A 7,902-nucleotide genomic window follows, 5' to 3' on the forward strand; every position below is an offset into this window, starting at 1 on the left:
CGGCCCAGTGACGTAAGGCCAGGGGCGGGGCTGGCGAGCGGGGGCCACCGCCTCCAGGCGCCTGCGCGCTGGAGGAAAGCGGGCGGCCGGGGCCCCGGAGGCGGTAGGGATGGGCCGTGGGGTGTCCCGGCGGCGGGGACAGGCGGGCAGGACGCGGGCGGGCTCCCGGGAGGACGCTGACCGCCGATGCCTGCCCTGCGCTCGCAGGCCCGCGCGTCCCTTCTCCGGGACAGACGGACGCCGCGGAGGCACTTTCCGAAACGCGCGGAAACCGCGGCCGACCTGCGCCACGTGCTCGGCTCCGGGCCCCGCGCCGGCCTGGCCGTCCGCGCTCTGCCAGCCGCCCGTCGAGGCTTCCCGTCCCGGGAGCTCGCGGCGCCCCAGCCTCCCCGACCGCCGAGTGCCGGGCCCCGCGTCTGCGCGTGCGCGGCCCCGTGCGGCCCACCGGGTGGCTCGGAGCGCGTGTGTCGCGGTGGTCGCCCGCGGGTCAGCGGCTCAAAACCCAGACGCCCCCGCTCCGCCTCCCCCAGGACTCAGCAGCGACGCCCCCGCTCCGCCTCCACCCTCGCAGGGTCTCCGCCTCCTCCAAGCGGCTCTGCGCCGTGTTTCTGTAAGGACACTTGTCCTCCGATTTAGGGCCCCTGAAGATGGCGCAGGATGATCTAATGTTGGGATCCTGATCCGACGCTCAACCAATATCGCAGCGTATTACACGGTTACTGTGCCATGTTGCATAGAATGCTGTGTATCACGTAGCGAGTGTTACATACCGCAGGACGGCCACACCACAACACTAGCACTCCGCCCCGGACTGCGGGCGCAGCCGTTTCAAAGTCATCCACCCGAACACTCGGCTCCAGCTGCATCGCCCAGCGACCAGCCGCACAAGCCGGAGTTGGGCTGTCCCCGCGGGTTAGGGTTTCGGCTTCTCAGAAAGCCCTGGAGACCCCTGACCACTTGCGTGATCCCGGTCTCCCTCGCCACAACCTAATTCCCTAATATTTGCAAACTGTGTATCTGATGAGAACTTAATATCCAGAACACATGAAGAACTGCAACTCAGTAACAAAACCCGAAACAACCCAAGTAAATAATGGGCAAAGGACTCGAACAGACATTTTTCCAAAGCAGATATGCGAATAGTCACTAAGCACACGAAACGGTGATTAATGGCCCTGAATCGTACACTTAAAAGTGGCTGAAGAAGTAAATTTTGTCAGGTAAGTATTTTACCACAGTAAAAAGCAAAAACAAAACCCCTACTATTTCTTTATATGAATATATTATCTTTTATGTTAATTAACTTTTTTTTTCAAAATTTCCAACTTTCGCCCTTTTGTGCTTCATCGTGGTAAGATTTCTATAGTCAGCATTCCAGCCCACTAATTCTCTCGTATCCATGCAGCCTGTCGGATCAGTGGTTTCAACTTGAGTTCCAGTGATCGTTTCTAGGAATGTTGATTAGAACTCATGTCACACATTCATCAACAGGTATTTCCTGAGCACTCCCTTCACCACTGGCGTCACAGGACCCCAGACAGGTGACATCCCAACCTTCTGGGTCATGGGAAGACAGACCCTAAACGTATACAACTAAAGATGTGGCTTAAGGTCATGAAATGCTATGTGGGAAAGGACTGTAATGGACAGAGATAAGGAATTACAGAGAGCGGACAGGACAGGCCTCTCTGAAGACATACCATCTGGACAGAATGCTAAAGCGAGGGAAGGAGACCCACGAGTGTTTTGTGAGGGAGTGATGCAGGCAGAGGGAAATAATGAGGAGATGCTCAGAAGGTTCACGAAGCCCCAGAGTATGGCTGTTGTGGGGTGGGCATGGCTCCTGCTTGGGCCTGCAGCAGGGGTGGGTGAGGTGGGAGGATCTCGCGCCTGACAGGTTTGAAGGTGGCGCTGAGAGGATTTGCTGCTGTGCGGTGGGAGAGAAAGGGGATCAGGGATGCCCCAAGACCTCCTGCCTGAATGACACTGTGTGCCTGGCATCCCTGCTTCTAAGAAGGGGCAGACGGGAGGAGAGCAACCTCGGGTGTGGGCATTGGACCCCCATGTGGATACGTGCCAGGGGCAGGTGGGTGTTCGGGTTTGCGCCCCGAGCAGAGGCTGGGAATCAAATGGTCCGGCTGACGGTCTAGTGGCTGGAAGAGATTCTGAAGCTCCAGGGAATGAGTGCAGACACGGGGGAGAAGAGGCGAGGGCTTCCGCCCTGGGGCACCCTGATGTACTGAGGCAGGATTTTTCAAGACGCTGCTGCGTGATATGCAGCTCCCAAAGGAGAGCAGACAAGCAGGAAGTTGGTAGGGGCAGCTCATTCGGAAAGAAGGGGAGGAGATCGCCCACGGCAGCTGGGGGCAGGCCTCCCCACCCCGTGACCACGTCAGACTGGATGGAGGGGAATGGACTTGGGTGGGTCTGTCACCCCGCAAATTGAAGGGGGAAAGGCAATTACGCTTGCCCAGAAGAAAAACGTCACAGAAATCAATCACTGGGTTAGCAGTGAACCACATTTAAAGTCATGTAGTCATGAAAACATGCAGAATGACCTTTAGAAAATGGGTCCAAACGACACTGAGAAGATGGGAGCTGGTGCAGTGTGTGCATGGAGTGAGGCGAGACCCCGCGACCCTCGCCGTCCGCGGTGGGGGGTGGGGGTGGCGGGCGATAGCGAACTGAAAGCATCCCGGGAGGCGGGTAGCACACCGATGAAACACGGAGGTCTGCGTGAGAAGTAACGGGAAGAAACGGTTGGCTTTTGGATTGGGAATCTGGGGTGGGGAAGGGGGCCAGGACTGATGTTTTTTGTCATAAACCTTGTGCTTCTAGTTGAGTTCTTAAGCTATAATGTCTGTACTGCTTGGGGAAAATCAAAATTAAACCAAAGTGCATTTTTCGTTGTCCTTTGTAATTCTTCGCCCAACCCGCTTCGTGCCGTGTCGGTCACGGTCACTGGTGATTCGTGTGCAGGACCCAGCGCGGTACCACGGAGATTTCAGTTTAGACCTACAGTCACCAAGACTTGCTGGCATAATAGAATTACCTGAAAATCCCTTAATCCTCCCATAACCCAACAGCATGTCAGACGTGTAGTTTTGTATACACAGTTTCTTTTTAAGCTTTTATTTATTAGAGAGAGAGCAAAATGAGAGAGATCGGAGGCAAAGGGAGGCACAGACACACTGCTGGGCAGGGGGCCTGATGCAGGACTCCACCCCAGGACCCTGGGATCATGACCCGAGCCCAAGGCAGACGCCCAGCTGAGCCCCACAAACGCCCCTGCACACACACTCCGGAGTCCACTCCTGCAACTCTTCCCTTAGAGAGTTTCTTAAAGGCTTTCGACTCATCACTGCTGTATCATGGCTCTAAGTCGAGTCACCCAGACCGCTGGTTTACAGACCACGTGTAGTCCGTCCCTCTGTTCACGTCTCCCTCTCTGCCCCGGGTCCCACTTCCACTCCCATCCCTTGGCCTCTGGATACCTGCTCTCGCATCTCTAAGTATACTTGTAGCCTTGCAGAATTTATGCAGTGACGCTCTCCAAATCATTTGTGAAAAATTTTAAAAGTTCGGTGCAGGTCGTCCCCGGAGAGCTCCGGTTCTGTGGATCAACAAAGCCACTGGAGACCAGTCCTTCCGAGAACTCCGCTCCATCACCCACAGATCCCCTACTTTTTAAGACCGACAGCAAGATCGTTTGAAGACCACTACTCGACTCCTTGCTGGCCGTAAGACCCCAGTCAGTGGTAATCAGTTCTGAATGATCTCACGTTCATGTCTGGGTGAAGAGAGATGGGTTTCCTGGTGTTTTTTTTTTTTTTAACAGCAAGAAACCAGCTCTCTCGGGATCCTGAGAGCTCTGCCCAAGTCTCCCTGGCCCACAGCAGCTTAGGTCTGCCCATTCCTGACTCAGTCAGTGTAGAGCTGAGAAGGGAGACTCACGGCTACACAACACAGGGACGGAAAGGACATTGGGAGCTAATTGCGACCCTCTAAATCCAGCTTGCTCGCCCCTTCATTTTATCTTTATTTGGTTTCTCCTCCAACCCAGTCAACACAGCAATCATCTGACCACAGCACCCGTCGCCTCAAATGCTGTGGTGCGGCAGCGCGTCTTCAGAGACGGCCGCGGCACGGAATTACACCTCCTGCTGCTCTCACCTTGAGTCTGGATTTTCTCTGTCGTCTGCTTTTGACCAACGAAGCTGTGGGACTTCTGAAAGTGCCTCATAAAAACTGCTGTTGGTGCCTGCGCCTCTAGGAATACTCTTTTTTGGAGCACTCGCTCCAGGCAGCTGGCCACCACACTGTGAGACACTGAAGACACTTAGGAGGCCACGTGTGGGCGCGACAGCGGACCGTGCCGGCTCAGATCCCGCCAGCAGCCTGCCAGTGAGCCGCCTCAGGTGCCCAGCCCAGGTGAGCCTTCAGGACACCACAGCCCCAGCTTCCCTGTGCCTGCAACATCCTGCAAGGTGGGCAGTCAACCCGCTGAGCCATGAGAGAGAACAACACGCAGGTGTTCATGTCATTGAGCTCCAGGGTGGGCTGTGGCTTAAGAGCGCATCCCCGAGATGAATGCCTCCCATGTAAATTAGTTTAAGCTGCATTCAGTTGTGAGGAAGAGGGTACCTGGCTGTCCATGACTCCCACGATGGCGCGTGATGACCCCGTAATACAGGGAGCCTGGGGGAAGCAGTTCCAGGATTTGATCAGTGACCCAGACTCTCTTCCCCACTGAGCCATCCATAGCAAGGTGGCCGATTCCAGATGACCTCGGTGCCACACGGTCACAAGCAATCAGGACGAGAGAGGCAGGACAAAGGTCCTCTTGAGCACTGAGGTTTCTTCTCGAAACCGGGTTTTCCCAGGAGTTCTCTAGCATTCTTCCCTTTATACTTTATTGGGATTAGAACTAGCCAACCAGTCACGAGTCATCTTCTGGGTCTACGGTCTGTCCTCACTGAGATCAAGGGGTCTCTGCCCACTGCCTGGGTCAGCTGGGGTTCTGTTTTGCGGGGGGGGGGGGGTGGGACGGGATGTGCCAGTGTCTGCCTCATTAGATCAGGCCCCATCTTTAGCCAGGCCTGTGTTCTGAGCCCCATTCCCCCTGGCTGTTCCCTTCCTCCCCTCTGTGCGTCTTGGCTCCTGCCCCTGAGAGGTGTGCTCTGTCCCCGGCGCACTCCTTCTTCCAGCCGACGTCTGGGATTTGCCCGCCTCAGTTGGCAGCTCAGACACCACTTTCTCAGGGAGCTGCCCCCTGAGAACCCCCCGGGGTTCCATGCTGTCTCCGAACTCTGCATTCCTCAGTTTCATGTAATAAAACCGAATTACAGAGGTGTGCGTGTCCGGATGAATGTCTGCCTTCATGTCTCCAAAGACATGAGCTGTGGCCGTTCCTCTCGCCATGCTCACAAGTAACCACAACTCAGTGAGTAGCTAGTAAATGTCTGAACAACGGGGATTCCTCCTCATCTTCTCCCACACCGCCTTACGCTGGTGCAGTGTCAGTACTGAAGGTGCTTTTAAGAAGTTATTTTGGATCCTAAATCCTGAAAAACTTCAACAGGGTACCCTGAAATTGTCCACGTGGAGGACAATTTTGCTCACACAGGAGTTTACTTTACGCTTGGTGCACTTTGTCTCAGCTCGGGACACCACAAATAACATGTAAGGACAAGACAGAATCCTACCATCTTTCGACTTTTGGATGACTCTCCTTATGGATGTCCCGCTCCTACATGGACTGGCTGTGTGACCTTGGGTGAGTTGCTGAACATCTTTGTGCCCCAGTTTCCTCAGTGGTTAAGGGGGAATGTGCTGCCATGAGAATTATGCCAGGTGGCACCTGCAGAGGCTGACAAGAGTGGCCGGGGCCTGGCAGGTGCTGCCCCACCGTGGCTGGTGCTCCAGCGTCTAGCACAGGTCGCCTCTCGGCACAGGTCGCCTGGAGCATGGGGTTCAAGGCTGGAACCACACTGCACTTCCCCGGCTCTAGGCCCCGCCTCTAAACCTCTGTACTCTCATCTGCATAATGGGGGCATTAGTATCTCCCTCGGGAACTGGGGTTAAATGAGGTCACGGGTGGCTCTAAGCACTCAGCACACGGGACTGTCCCCGCCTGGCCCCTGGGCCACCGGCAGGCTGGCGCACCCCAGATGGCGGGGCATTGAAGGGCCTTTGAGTTCAAGTTCAGTCATTTTTCTGGTGAAACTCCTCAGCACCAGAAGGAGGGACAGAGGGACTTGCTGAACATCTCCCAGCTGGTTAGGAGAACAGGATACCCGGCTTGTGAAAGAGGAGACTGGGTTGTAGGAGGACATGCTTTGTTTCATTGTGTTTACCTTGTGCTCTGACGCAATTGCCTTTTCTATGAGCAGGTCTTTCCCGAGGTCCTGCTGTGACCCAGTGAGGCACGGAGAAGCAGGGAGGAGTGGGTCCCATGAGCCAGGACCCCTAACCCGTCACTGGCCTTTGGGTGGCCGGTCATGGACGATGATTCTTCTCTGGTCCTCTGCGGAGGACAGCTGCTGTGCGATGGACAGGCCGGTGCTGGGGGCCTGGGGCAGAGGCCACCCCGGTCTGAGGCCCTGTGCCACCCAGGCCAGAAGCCCCAGATCCTCAACGAATCTCTCTGTTCCCTACACCAGGCAGAATGTAAAGGCTCAGTCAAATGACTGCTCTGGTTTCAGTGGAGAGTCTTGAGCAGTGACCTTCAATGTCGCTGTGCGCCCAGGGTGAGTTATTTACGAAGGGCCCCAGGGCCGTATCAGAGAAGCATCTGGAATGTGGAAAATGCTCCGAGGGCCTAACATCTCTTGAAGGTTCACCGAACCACGTGAGGCCCCCAAGGAGCCCTGTGTGGCCCGGGAATGTGCCGGTGGGGACACGCGGCACAGCACTGGCCGACGGGGGCCTCACCGAGGTGGCTGTCCTGGGATGTTCCTCCTCCGAGTGAAGGCGGGCCGCTCCTGAGTCGGGCCAGACGCGGGCCTGGCATCGGCCCCCACTTCCCTCCGCCTCCTGAGAACTGTACCTGCTTGTCCAGGTGGACCCTCTCTGTTCTTCCAAAGGGAACCAAATGTAATAGAGATAGAATTTCCAAAACAAAACAATACGGGAAAAAACAATATGGAATCTGATTTCCTAAAAAGTTAAAAATGAGCAGAGAGCCACTGGGGTCAGAGGAGTCCAACCGAACAATGACTTGGAACTGCGGAAAGTGTAAACACGGGAGAGCACGTGTGTGTGGCGGGCCAGGGGTCTGTCCTTGTGCCGGGCTGTTGGGGGGAGCCCTGGGAGCGCTCCGGGGACACAGACCGTACGGTGAGCTGGAAATCACCACTGGCCCTGGGCCTAGAGCAGAGACAGTGATGTTTAACTGGGGACCCTCCTTACCCTCCAAGATGTGGGCGTCATGTCGGGGACAGCAGGGGCGTGGAGTGGCTGACGGGGACAGGCTCCACCCCAAGGGCCCCCGTGCTGCTGTGTGAACTCAGGCTAGTTGCCAAGGCCCTGCGCCTGCTTTCCTGATCTGTCGGGCAGTCCCCTCCCGGTGCGACTGTGTCTGGAAAAACCTGGTGTTTGAAATGAAAAATTTCTACCCCAAACCTTACATTTTCCTTTTATTTGGCTTCATGTTCTGTGCTATTTTCAAAACTGAGTCTGACTGCTCCTTTCTGAGCACGCAGCATGCTTCAGACTTGGCGCCAGGAGCTTGTTCTCGGAGCTGCTCAGAGCCGCCTCAGCAGCCGCAGCAGAGGGTACGCGCCGGGGCCTGCAGGGTTTCAGACGAGGAACGGGGAACTGAGCTCGCGCTGCTGGGAGCCCCTCCTGGAGGAGGCGTGCGCTGGACGGCTGGTGGGGCAGAGGTGGCGGAGGAAGCGAGGG

The 7,902-nt window shown here is 56.2% G+C and overlaps 1 long non-coding RNA gene across 1 annotated transcript; it reads left to right on the forward strand.

Annotated features, from left to right (window-relative positions):
- The first annotated feature begins 3,995 nt into the window (after positions 1 to 3,995).
- On the forward strand, positions 3,996 to 7,592 carry LOC123952515. Its single transcript, XR_006820677.1, has 3 exons — positions 3,996 to 4,431; positions 5,582 to 5,776; positions 6,393 to 7,592. It is a non-coding gene; the product is annotated as an uncharacterized LOC123952515 (long non-coding RNA).
- Positions 7,593 to 7,902: the final 310 nt, after the last annotated feature.

The sequence above is a fragment of the Meles meles genome, chromosome 11, assembly GCF_922984935.1.
Source record: "Meles meles chromosome 11, mMelMel3.1 paternal haplotype, whole genome shotgun sequence".
Taxonomy (NCBI): Eukaryota; Metazoa; Chordata; class Mammalia; order Carnivora; family Mustelidae; genus Meles; species Meles meles.